We start from the raw sequence: 13810 nt of genomic DNA, 5'->3' as shown, positions 1-13810 counted from the left end.
TGAACTCTCCATGTTGTGATTTATTTAATTGCAACACACAGAAGAATTTAAATGTGCAAAATGTAAAGAACTTTCAGTAAGACATGTCATATAAAGACGTGTCATAACTATATATAGTTGATACTACAAGGTTTATATAAGTTTTCTCTTCATGTCTAGTAGCTAGTTGTTTGTGGGCCCTCATACTTCAGAATGCTGTGGTTTGTTGATAGGCTTCCATTTATACTACCAAACTAAAGCCCGGAATAGTAAAAAGTGAAAAGTCAGACTGTGGTTTCAACCAAAAAAAAAAAAAAAAAAAAAAAAAGATATGAGTAGGAAAACATTAGCAAGGTTGACAGACTCCTCACAAACAGGAAGGTACTGAACTGAAATCATATGGAATAACTACCAGTGTTCATAGACAGTGTGTTACTGCAGACTTCAGGCTCTCCTCACACTGGGTCCAGCCCAAACCCATAATTTAGTATGGCTATTTCAGAAAGCCTACACTGGCTCGTGGTCACGTGGGTCTGTACCATCTCAGCAGACCAGAAAATATGTCCAAGACAAAGCACTGGGCCATGAGATGATTCCACAGGCTTGTCTGGTCAGAACCTAATGGCCACTACACTGACTGCAGCTGACACACAAGACTATTGAAATTGGGAAATAGGAAACCAAAGGATAGTTTTTGGGATATTGTGGTGCTTATTTGTATATGCCGTAGTGCATTGAGCAGAATGATGCTATCTATTGTTGATGAAACAAACTTCTGTGATACATTAAAGAGAAGGTCTTTCTAGCTCTATTATGATGCAGGCAACATTTCTGACTCCTCTAAAAAATATTTAAATGGAGAAAAAGTGTAGCATGACAAATCGCAATATATGGAACAGCCTCAATCATGATTGATGTGTACTGTAGCAAGGGGTTATTTGAGTAGACAAGACAAATAATGATGAAATAGTTTATATCGTATTACTGACAATTCTTTCAGCTTTTCCATTGCTACCCTGTTGAAGCAGCTTTAATCAGCTTAAACATAAACTTTAAAAAAATCATTAAAAAAATCTAAATCATTTTCAAGTTTGTAGCAATATTTAAAAGTTTTTAACAATATTAATTAAATGTTGTAGTTTAACGCTGATACTTTGTACAATGTGATTGGGAGTTAAGTAGGGTTTTAAGAATCTTCTGAGTGCTTCCAGCAGTTAATGAGGGTCGAGTAAAGGAAACTGGCTGACCAAAGGTGCTGCTCAAAGCTGTTGTTTATTTCCTATTTCAGTCACGATGTCTAATCTCCTGAGCTTTTCCACCGGAAAAAAGGAAAGAGTCTGATTTATCCCACAACAGTGTCTTTGCTTAAACAAGTTAAAAATGCAATTTAGATTTGCATAAACATATCTAAGAATGGTGGACAGAGTTCAATTAAGTCTTCAAGCTAATGAATAAGTTCAAGTCCGTTTTATTTATATAGCTCATTTAAAAACAGTGTTGACAAACGTGCTGTACATAAGATACAATAAAATATCTTTCCCAGCTAGTACACACCACTCTAAATGAGGCACATATAGAACGAATAACATACAATATTCACAGACAAAATGCATTCAGGTGTCATCAAATAAAATTGTTTTATGATTGGATTTTTAAGGCATTTCTAAGGTCAACTGGTAAACTGTCTTGCTGTTGCAGTTGAAAAGGTGCCCTTTCAACTTTAGTGATGATCGGTGAACAGTTAGGAGTGGTTGCAAGGATGATCACTTCTTTGTACCCGTAAGAAAACAGGCCACTGTTCTGAACTAGATGTAAACGTGTTAGCGATGACCAGCACATTCCAACATACATGCTATTACTGTAATCCAGGCAAGAAGAAATAAAAGTATGAATACATTTTGTTTTTCATACTTGTTGTGTGGGGTGAGAATTGAATTGTCAAATTAAGTTCTACATCAAAAATCTTTTGCATGGGATTTAACATAAGAGGTAAGAAATCCAAGGTTTGCTAGATAGCTTTGAGTTAATTTGGGTTTTACTATCATTTAGTTGGAGAAAGTTAATGCACAGCCACGTTTTAATGTTCATGATCCACTCATTGAACCTCTTCAAGGAGCATTAACTGCCAGGCCTCAGGGGAAGATACAACTGCAAGTCATCAGCATGGCAATGAAAGAAATGTGACATTTACGTATTATTTGTCCCAGAGGTAACACACACACACAAAATTAATTTTATATATATATATATATATATATATATATATATATATAATGCAGTCCCTAAAATGGGCCCCTGGAGGACTCCACACCTCAGAGTAGACGAAGAAGAAAATAGGTTGGCTATGTTGACATAAAAGGTTCTATTTCGGAGATATGAAATGAACCAATCAAGTCCTGTACCTTTGATAGTGGCACAGTGCTTGAGATGCTCAATGAGTATAGCATTGTCTAGCATGTTGAATAAATACTATGTCTCAATATTATCAAAATATGAAAGGAGTCAGGAAGCCTTAAATAAAGTCTACCCTCCTCCTCAAACTCACACATGCCATTATAAAGACACACAAAGGTGGATATTTGTAGGGCCACAGTGGTTTTGCATACTCACACACCACATTATATGGGAAGCAAATAGCCTCAACAGGACAAGTAGACCTCCTGTGAGCCTCTCCACCTCCACCTCCGCCTTGCCCACAGCAAATCCTTAAGTGACTGGGTTTGCCTGATCGAGCAACCACACTAACACAGAACACATGTGTGTAGGGAGAAGGAACAGAGACCTTGCACTGCAGCCTCAGTGAGGAGTGGGGGATGGGGGAACATCAGAGACCAAGGGTGGAGTTCTGTATGAAATCCTGCCGCAGCTGGGGCATCTGGATACGGTAAAGCAGGAAGGAGCACTGTGGGAAGGGCGGGCAGCAAGGCAAGAGGGCCACGTTCAACACACGAGGATCCTGTAGCACCGACCCACCTCTGAACTGAACGCTGAACAGCTGCCTACTGTTGATCCTCTGATACACGCTGATTCACTCTGATGTGAAACAAGGCTACAGCCTGGTGCAGGGAGCTGCTATAGCAAAGGCCACAGCCTGTTTGTGTCTTCAAACAGCAACCTTGGCAAGGCATCTTATCCTGGTTTGACTTCATACACTTCACACACCTGGAATGTGTAACGATAGGTGGCTAAGCAGGACGCGGGGACGAGTTACAGAAAACAAGAACATACGTTTATTTACACCAAGAACAAGGATTATGTAGCCATTGAGCTAGAGTAACATCAAACACTGACAACAGACAACAGAACCTTAGGTGTTTATATACACGTTAATGAAAAGGAATTACAAACAGGTGTTACACATGGGGGAGGCGGGGCGTGGCCACACAGATGAACACACACACACGAACACACACACACACACACACACACACAGGGAGACACTTTGCTGGCACTTTGCTGACAAGTTTGCTGACGATACCGTTGTCATGGACCTGATCTCAGACAATGATGAGAGGGCCAACCAGGAAGAGATTAAACACCTGGAAAACTGGTGCCAGGAAAATAATCTCCTCCTAGACGTCAGCAAGTCAAAGGAGCTGATTGTGGACTGCAGCAAGAAGCAGGAGCGGAACTACCAACCTGTGAGGATCAACGGAACCACAGTGGAGTGAGTAGACAGTTTCAGGTACCTTGGAGTTCACATCTTGCAGGACCTGTCCTGGTCCCGCCACACCAACTCCCTGGCAAAGAAGGCTCGACATCATCTTTACCACCTCAGATGCCTAAGAGACTTCAGACTGCCCTCCAAGGTGCTGTGGAACTTCTATACCTGCACTATTGAGAGCATCCTCACGGGGAACATCACAATCTGGTTTGGGAACAGCACCAAGCAGGACAGACGAGCACTCCAGAGGGTAGTGCGTTCAGCAGAGCGCATCACTCACACGGAACTTCCTGACCTGCAGACCATCTATTACAAGCGGTGCCAGACCAAGGCCAGGAGGATTGTGAAGGACCCCACCCATCCCAACAATAGGCTCTTCTCTCTGTTGAGGTCAGGGAGGCGCTTTTGCTCCCTGAAGACCAACAACAGAGAGACTGAAGAGGAGCTTCTTCCCGCAGGACATTCGGGCCCTGAACCAGGGCAACTGATGAACTGTGGGGACTACTCTATGTACTCTGGGTATGATGTCCACAATAACATCATAAAAAGACTTTTAAAAACTGTAAATTGTAAAAAAAACAAACAAAAAAACACAGAAATTGTACATTGTGTATATATACACATATTATACATTCCCACTGCATCCTTCATTACATAGTTATTTATTCATCAAACCACATCCATTTCCCTGTAGTTCCCTGTATCTCCCCTCAGCTTGGACAGAGCAATTACCAAAGCATTTCACTGCGAGTTATACCATGTATGACTATGTACGTGACAAATAAAACTTTGAACCGTGACAGAATGTCATATTTAAAAAGACAAAAGTGAACTCTGCTTGAATGCAACTGATACCAGTTCTCAACAAAGCATCACTTAATTTAACCTGAGATGCTTTGGATGGGTGAAATACTGAAGTTGCTTGTCTATAAATAGTAACAGTTAAGGATAGCTTTGTCATATACATATATAAAATTGCTTTTACTTATGTTAAATACATTTTCATGTATTTCAAAAATATGAAGCTGTCACCTTTCTCAGAGAATAAAATAAAAAGCAAAACAGGTAATATAGTAAAACTGAAAAATAAATACATTACCAAATCCATTCATCGATTTGAAACATTCTCAATGTTTTAAGCAAGAATGTTTGGAAAATAGGCTAACTGGCTATTTTGTTGAGTGATGTGTATTGAAGCCCAATGTCAATATAAATTAACTGAATTAATACATTTTCCTTAAATGGTCGTTTTATACAAAGCAAACAGTACAGTGGGAAATGCATTACAAGTTTCATATAAATTCTAAAATCCGAACACTCAGAATAAGTATCTATCTCTTTTCAAATTCTCTTTCTTCAACTCTCTCCAAATGAAATTTTCAGTCATGATCCTACATGTCTGCAATGTCAAAATACAGTGTTTTTAATGGACATCAGCATCTCTCTGTAATTCAAATATAAGGGACCCATAAAACTCCATTCATTTTACACACAATTGACAGATTCAGAAACAGCCAAAACAAAAGACAATCAAACAGTAGTGAAAGAGGTCTGGAGCTGGACCAATGGTCTTGTGCCAGAGGCAGCTTCTCAACACTTCCTGTTTGTCTATTAGAGCAGCATGTATTATGGGAGCTATCAGCCTATACACAGAGTGTCAACAGAATGTCTTTATCCAAAAATATCTGCAAAGCAAGCAAGTACAGGACAATGATGAGAAAGCTAGCAAAACCTCTTTATATGTGCACATTCTTTGCTTTCACTCAGGTGATGTTCTGTGCATTTAACATGTGAGTGCTGAACTCTAAGATGTTTCAAATGTGGTCTGTGCTTAATCCATCACCGCGCTGTAAACGCACACATGCACACACACTTTCTTGGTAGTTTGTTAATCAGGGTACATACACTTGATAGAATGCAAAGTGAAATACACAGACTAAAAGGGCACATTGCCAAAATAAAAGTTCAAAAATTGCACATATGTAAGTTATCATTTTAAAAGACAAACGACTAAAAAAAAAAACACACGAGGGAAAGGGAGAGACTAATGACTGTAGTATGGACTGTTTTCTCCACTGTTCCGATAGGATCAGAATTTTTACAGTAAAGGTCTGTTTTGATTGTCTGGAGATGCCACACACAATGACTAAAACATTAGGTATGAATGAGGTCACGTATGTGCAGCTATCGTACCAGCCGCTGCCATCGTTTTCTATTTCTATAGCTCTGCACTGTGTAGGCTGCAGGAGCGGGGGGGGGGGGGGGGGGGCTGTTTGGATGAAAGTATTCAGGAGGACAGGCAAAAATGATAAGATAAATCCCCATCTGGTATTTAAAAGTCTTCAAATACACACAGGACAAATGACTCAATAGTCCATATCAGAGGAAAAAAAAATGAGTGAGAAGAGTTTGGAAAAGTTCACGACTGGGAGGACTGCAGCTCAACTGTGTGTTCAGGGTCCAGGATCAAATTCCAGAACATCTGAAGGGTCGATGGTGCATGATGGAATAGCACTTTTTAATCCCTACAACTTCTCTGCAGTGGCCCATGCCTTCTCACTGACAAACCAGCACTATGCAAAACCCAGCACACTCCAGCAAAACCAAGCTCTGAACCTTCAGCCCCATTCCAAGAGCTCAAAGCTACACTGCTGGAGTAGAATGCAAGGAGCTAAGAGAGAAAGCAAGAGTGCAAGAAAGAAAACAACTCACCATTTTCAAAAGACAATGGTGAGGTTTAGAAAGATGCATGCACAACTTGGGTCAGACATATCAGTGAGGCATCACATAGTCATGGGTTTTGTTTTCAGAAATTAGTCATTTCTTCACTCCCTTAAAACTACTGTTTTCCTTTCTCAGAATTATTGTTAGTGTGAAATCCGAGAAATCCTTAACCAGGCCCACACCCAAGAACAAACTTTATACTGATGATGTGAAGTGCATGAAGGGGAAGCCTGTGTGTGTGTGAGATACCACCAGCCTTTTTGTGAGATATTTTATAATCATGGTTTTATGCAAAATAACGTGGTGGTTTGAAAGTCATTTGTTAAAGTATTTATGAAATATCATATAGGATATTCCTAGTGTTCCATCATATTTATAGGATTTCAATTAAGACTATCACTGAGTTTCATACAGACAGCCACTGCCAGCCATTTAATGTGAGCACATTAATAAATTAACAATATAATCTATTACATATGCACATGAGACACATACTGATTAAGACAGTAAGGTGATTAAATTCTAATTTCTGAGAGAAAGAATGTGGGAGAACAGATGATGGAGTGCACGGAAGTTCATCCTTTCTCAAAACACTATGACAAAACTGTTCATCTATCCATCTATGCATCTAATCATTGTCACCTTAAATCACATTGTCCTGACTTCAGTAATACATCGAAGGATCTAATACCAACAAATCTCCCTGGCTCCAGTTTTTAACATTGATCACAAAATAACTGCATTCTTCAGGAACATTCAGGCAGTAAAGCATTTACATTGAGCATTTAAACTGAGTATGAACTAAGTGTAAGCATTCTATTTTAGCGATCATAATGGGAGGGGTTAAGGGAATATTGTTTCGAGCCTGCTTGAGAGGGGGAGTAGAGGAGTAGAGTGTGCTTTGGTCCAAGTGCAACACAGCGGTTTGTGGTCTGTACTCTCGTCCGGTGAGGCGAGACAGGGTAAACAAGAGAGAGAGACAGAGCAGGAATGAAACAGTACAAGAAACTTCATCAGAAAATCTTACACTCTTGGCAGAAGACAAAAAGCCCTCATTTGTTCAGAAAAGGAAAGAGTGTAAATAGTTTTCATGGACCTTTTCTTTTGGCTTCCATTTAAGTACAAGCCAGGGGCAACATGAATCCACTCAGATGCATTTGAGGCCACTGCACTGACCAGAAAACATTGTTAGAACTCATTCATGGACAGTGGCAGTGCAAAGTCTGATTACAGTTCGATTCAGACAGGTTGATCTCAGGTCAGTGAATTGTCAGTGACTGCCATGTGTTGTGGCCATTGTGAAATAGTTTGGAACTCATGACAACTGGAATAACAACAGCATCAGATTTTAACTGGTCACACATGCACAAACATTAAACCTTAAATGAGAATGCAGGTCAGAAGTCAAGGAGGTCAGGGAGCATTGCATACACCCTGGTAACAGAGAGAGCTGGCCCACTCACTCCCAGGATTAAGACCCCATTAAAGCAACTTGCACATGGCTTTAATACACCATGTTTTCTCTAGGGATCCTCAGCACTACTCATCATCAGCACCTAGGCGCTCTATACAGCCATCTGACTGCTTTTATTTAGTTTTTAAAAGTAGACCATTTGGCCAGGCCATTTCTGTGGTGATCAGTATGGTTTTCCAAAAGTTCATTAAGCATATATGCTTTTAGTGCTAGCTGTGTAAGATGGTCGACATTATGAACTTGACTGCAGCAGTGAGCCTCTTTAATGCTAAGGTTCTATGAGAGCTGCTCTATATCCGCTTGCTGGGTTTACTAGACTGCCCTATAAAGTATCTAAGCCAAACTGCAGCCAGACCACCTAGCATGAAAAACCTCTCTCTCGCTCTCTCTTTCTCTCTCTCACTCACACACACACACACACACACACACACACACACACACACACACACACACACACTTTCTCATCATACTACGTAATATGTTTTCCATGAAAGAACAAGAGAAAATTAGAATACTCAATCTGTATTACATAACTCATGTTAACGAGTCAATAAATTATTGTGTTACTGCTTTTAAGTTCTGCAAATGAAATGTGATGAACCTATCCTGTACAATGGCGTCTTAGCAAACAAAGAACACTGCACCAGAGGGAATGTGGTCAGGACACAATGGATGCAATACAGCAGCAGACACAATGCTTCAACTGTACAGTGGTGACAGACAGAAGGAAACAGGGAAGAAAAGAAATCGGGCGTCAAAGAGTCTTGCTCACACAAAAAAAAGTGATGGCGAGTTTTTTTGGAGGTTGGGGAGTAGAGAGGTTTGAGAGAAACCTCCAAAGTCTGAAGTCATCCTACTGACAGGTTAATCTCCCATGTATATTCTTCTCAGAGAATACCACTCTACGCCATGCCTCCCATTGCCATTGGTTTACTGTGCCAATGCCAGACATCTTCTGAATCCTGGGAATTTCTTAGTGACAAAGTGTGACTTTTGACTAGCAGCCATTCCAGCATGTTTCCAGCATCTTCAAGATTCCCATGATCACAGAATTTAAGCTCCGTCACCATGGCGCCATCGGAATTCCACGAAGCCAAGAGTACACTACATTCCAAATGATATAAGTGGAGGGAAGTGAGATATCTGGGGCCTTATCTTTGGAGAACAAAGAGCATCCAAGAGACCAGAGACCAGACCCCAGACTCCAGACCCTTACGAATACGACCTTTCGCCGGATAGCAGCATACCAGCTCACTGCCACTCAGGTGAGGTTTATTTTGATCAGTCGGAAAATTTCTGTAATCTGGAAAAGGAAGTACACTTCTCCTTAAATATCTATTTCATTTAATCTGCTTTTAGGTATCTTAAGTACTTTAACTGCATCAAACAATATAATCAGTTTCATTTCCTTCATGGGCTGTCTTTCATCTCAGCATTAATCAAAATGCCATTGAGTAAATGCCCCACCTACATCTATACAAAAATAGCAGAAGTGCATGTCCTCATTTTGAGTTTTCTGTATGGCCCCACCTTCAGAAGATTGCATAATAGACTCGTCATTGGGAGACAGGTCTCTGAAGAGCAGATGATTCCCCAGCAGCAAGTCTGGTGCCATGCCTTCAACACACTGCACCAATAACAATCTAAACCTTGATTAAGGCTCATTACAGAGCCATATTTGGGCATTGTGATCAAATAAGCCCAGATTTCACCTCTAGATAGGGAGAAAAAGAATACTGGAATAATTATGCAATTATTATGCCCCAGTTGTGAAAACAGATTTTCTGTAAATTGTCTGTGTAAGATTTGGGTTAGAAAACATGATGCAACAGCCATTATTTTGGAAGTACAAAGGGATCCTATTTAGATGTTCTTAAGTGTCATGGTTGAGTGTGACGTGTATGTCACTGCTGAAGTATGTGACCCATGGCCTTACAAGCCTAACATACCAACTAAAGTGAGACACAAAAAGCATAATGACCTTTTAACCTCTGTGTTCATTTCTGATATTTCCTATGTTCAAATCCAATTTTTATCTATTACATCACAGCCAAGCAACATCACCTCACAACAACTCCCAGATATGCTTTCAAAACAAAAGTGTGTGTGTGTGCGCGAGAGACAGTGAGTGAGTGAGTGAGTGAGAGAGAGGAGAGAGAGAGAGTCTCTGGAATAATTTGGCGTCAGTAACTGAACCCTCTCATTAGAGTTGTCCACAAGGAAGAAGCTGATTATATGTATAATGCTATAAGAAGAGTGGAGAATCTGACTAAATTATATCATAGCATTTAAGTATATTATTATGCAGGTATGGAGAACTGGAAACAACAAATATAGAAGCTCACAAATTAAGAAAGGCACAAGCCCTGATACAACGAATCTATAAAAACAATGCAAGGCAAAGGGAAAACGCAAAGTACCTCATAAAGGATTTTGCATGTACCTAATCAAACTAAACACCACCAAATATATCAAACCCCTCACAAATATATCAAAAATATTGTGGAATTCCCATCTGAATACTAGAAATGTTGCCTTTGGGGAGGTGGTATCTTATTAATTGTGATGACACCCATTGCTTGTCTGTCAACAGAAAGACTCCAACCTATACATCAGATTCTCTTGATCAAAAGTGAATTCAAACAGTTATTTTATTTCATATTATTTTCTAAACAAAGTGTACTTAATGTGTTTTCCAACAGGTTAGAGTAAAAGGCTTTATATGAGTCCCCTCTTTTCAGTCTTTAAGACTATTGAATTAATAATGTAAGACTAATTGCTCTTTATGGACCCTTGATTTCCTGAAACTAAAAGTGACTGCACAAGATACCCTTATCTTAAATAAAATTGTTTACAGCTTGCCTTTCTTGCAATTAATGACTCAGATGTCAGCAAATGCTCCACCAGGCCTGTCAAAGCCATTTTCAGTTCCTGTGAGCTTTGGGGGTCTTGCTGCTTCCAGTCTTCTCTAAGGGATGTGCTCAGTGGATACATGGGTGGGGGACCAACTCAGCCAGTCAGAACATTCCACTTTTAGCCTCAAATACATACCACAGCATTTCAGGTCTATCCCTAGTGTGTCACTGTTCAGTTTCTTTTGGACTTCTGTATTTTGCTCATTTTTGAGGATGACATGATTTTTTTTTTAATTTCCAGTGCTGTCACATTAGAAGAAGAAGTGAAGTATGCCATAATGATGAACAAACAGCCTTTAATATCTGCTCATTTGTAAGAAGTATTTTGACAAGATGTAAAAATCGTCAAACACTGTTGTGACATCCTGTAAATTGACAAAAATTATTCATGACTACCTTTTCTAATTGGGTCAAAGAAAAGAGAGAGAGAGAGAGAGAGAGAGAGAGAGAGAGAGAGAGGAGAGAGAGACCGACCTAGTTAAGCCTACGGTACACAGCAAATCAAAGTCCTTCTGTAATACTGTCTGAGCTCTGTGGGATCTTGCTCTGCTTCTCCCACTGCAAAGCTCTCCACTCAACCTCAAAGACTGAGGGAGAAAGATTCCCTTTCTTCACTTAAATCAGCTCTTTCAGTCTAAAGGAAACTGGTAGATAAGCTGTGAGGTGCAAAGAGCACTCTAGTCAAGTGGCCAAAGTGAATATCCACACACCCACAGTGAAACAGCAGGGTGTGTTTTTATGGGACATGAACAAGACAGAGGGGGAGTGCAACGTGAACGAGAGGAGGGAGGAGAGGGGAGATGTTGGACAGTGGAGTCCCCTGTTGTCTTAGGCGCCCTCTCACTGGACTAGTCTTCCATTCATCCTCCCTTTGGGGATTCTACCAGCAGTATAAATATATAAAATAAAATATTACTTAAACTGGCACTTACTTCATATCATCTCAACCAACAGGATTTTCCCATTTTCAATTTGAACGTGAATTTAAAGTTGTGATGCTATTTTAAGACTGGAGAAACAAGACAGGAGAGCTGTATGTATCTAGAAAGCCTTCATTACTGACAGGAGTGCATTTAATCGCACTCATTCAAAGCCTTGTTCCCCATCATTCTTGCCTCTTCTTTATACCATCTCAGTTACTCCTCTCACACTGTCTGTCTCCCTTCTATTTTCTTGCTCTCTCATTCTCTCAATAGCTGCTTTATTACCGCCTTCCCCTTCCTGAATTCACTAGTCCTTGAGTAAACAGGCAGCGTTGCCCAGGTCTGAGCAGAGGGTAGGACTGTGCAGTAGCTTCACACCTCACTCTCCCTTCCTCCATCAGTGACCGTTTGTGTGTGTGTGTGTGTCTGTGTTGATCGGGCTGAGGGTGGAAAATTCCTGAGCTGTAAGCTAGCTGCACTCCTGGGCTCCTGCCCTCATAAATTAAAGGCATGTGTGGAATCTTGAGCCAAAGTTCTGACAGTGAAAAAAAGAGAAACAGCAGAAAGATGAGGCTAGATCTCAAAAAGGGGTGGATAAATAGGGTAAATAGGGTGGTGATTGATACAGAGAGAGAGAGAGAGAGAGAGAGAGAGAGAAATATATGATGTAGGTAAGGAGATGAAAAGGAGATATGTACTGTTAATCATAATAAAATAAACCATAAAAGAACACTGACATTGGAAGAATGAGGTAGAACAGAAAGGTGGAGCACCTCCCAAGTGATGGAACGGCACATATCTGCCCCTCTGCCTCTCATTGTTTGCACCTCTACTCGCTCAGTGGCTCATTCGCCCCTGCAGCACCCCGCGTGGAGGGAAGAGAGGGTGTTGGGGAGTCCTAAGTGCAGATGTGAATACTCCAAATGCCAGTTTAATAAAAAGAAAACAACCCTGCCCCACTTTCTCCAGCCCAACCTGGCCCACCAAAGGGGAATTACAACCTGCAGCTCAGGGGTCTAGGAGAACTTCCTGGAACCCTGTCAACCCTCTGCTGGAACTCACCGGTTACCTAAACACAGATCGGCGGACACGCCCCAAATTGTACACCTCTGTGTGAGTGTTCTGTATCAAAACCAAATTGTTGAACATCTAATATGGTCGTTTCCAGTCTTATCTACAAACAGCCTTTCAAAAATATGAATGCACTTGATTCGATCAGTAAAACCAATTAGGTAATGAACTATGACTTTAGTTAGATGAATTAGGCATGATAATTGCTTACAAGAACCATTCAGAACTAACCCTGTTTTCCTGGTGCCCAATACACAGGGCAATGCATGACCCCAACACACATGCAAAAGCTCTTTTCCAACAATGTTCCCTAATGATTGTTATTTCAATATGGTGCTACTGTTATTTGACACTCAGGTTAAGACAGGAACCTGTGGGATTTACCACTGAAAATCAGGAAAGAAAACCCATCCAAGAACAACACTGAACACAAATCACTGCCTCGTATAAGAACTACTGAACTAGTACAAGCTCTTTCCTTAAAACATCATTACCATTTACCCAATCACATATTTTGCTTATTTTCTATTTATAAATATATAACAAGAAGCAGCATACATTTCCACAGTTCAGACACTTGGTAAGTCCATAACCACAGATAGCCAAGCACAGCATGGCTCAAGTAAGCTGTAAATGGCAAAAGCCCCCAGAAATAGAAAACCTTTAAAATGTCAAAGCAGAAGCAGGCACATGTGCTTCCAGCTGACTGTGGCACAAACTGTGGAACTGTGCAGCACAGAGGCTGCAACCCTGCTTGCAGTTTAAGGTCATTGCTTAGATATACATCAACATTCAGCAGACTTCTAATGGATTCAACTATTCTTCTACTCAGCCAACTGAACCTTCTTCTGCCTAATGGAATACTAAGGACATACCTTTAAGAACATCTCATTTAAACAAATCGCTTACTCCCTAAGGAGAAAGGAACCTCTCTTAGAAATGGAAAATGCCCTTAAGGCAAGAGGCCAAAGGAACAGGGGAGAAATTAAAAAATAAAACACAACTGCACAACTTAAAACCTGAGTTTGTGTGTTTACAGAGTGTCTCACGAGACCTCCCA

This window comes from Electrophorus electricus, chromosome 15 (genome assembly GCF_041902795.1).
Source record: "Electrophorus electricus isolate QZ-2024a chromosome 15, ASM4190279v1, whole genome shotgun sequence".
In the NCBI taxonomy this organism is placed as follows: domain Eukaryota; kingdom Metazoa; phylum Chordata; class Actinopteri; order Gymnotiformes; family Gymnotidae; genus Electrophorus; species Electrophorus electricus.
The sequence above is the reverse complement of the archived record's forward strand: the minus strand, read 5'-3'. Positions refer to the sequence as shown.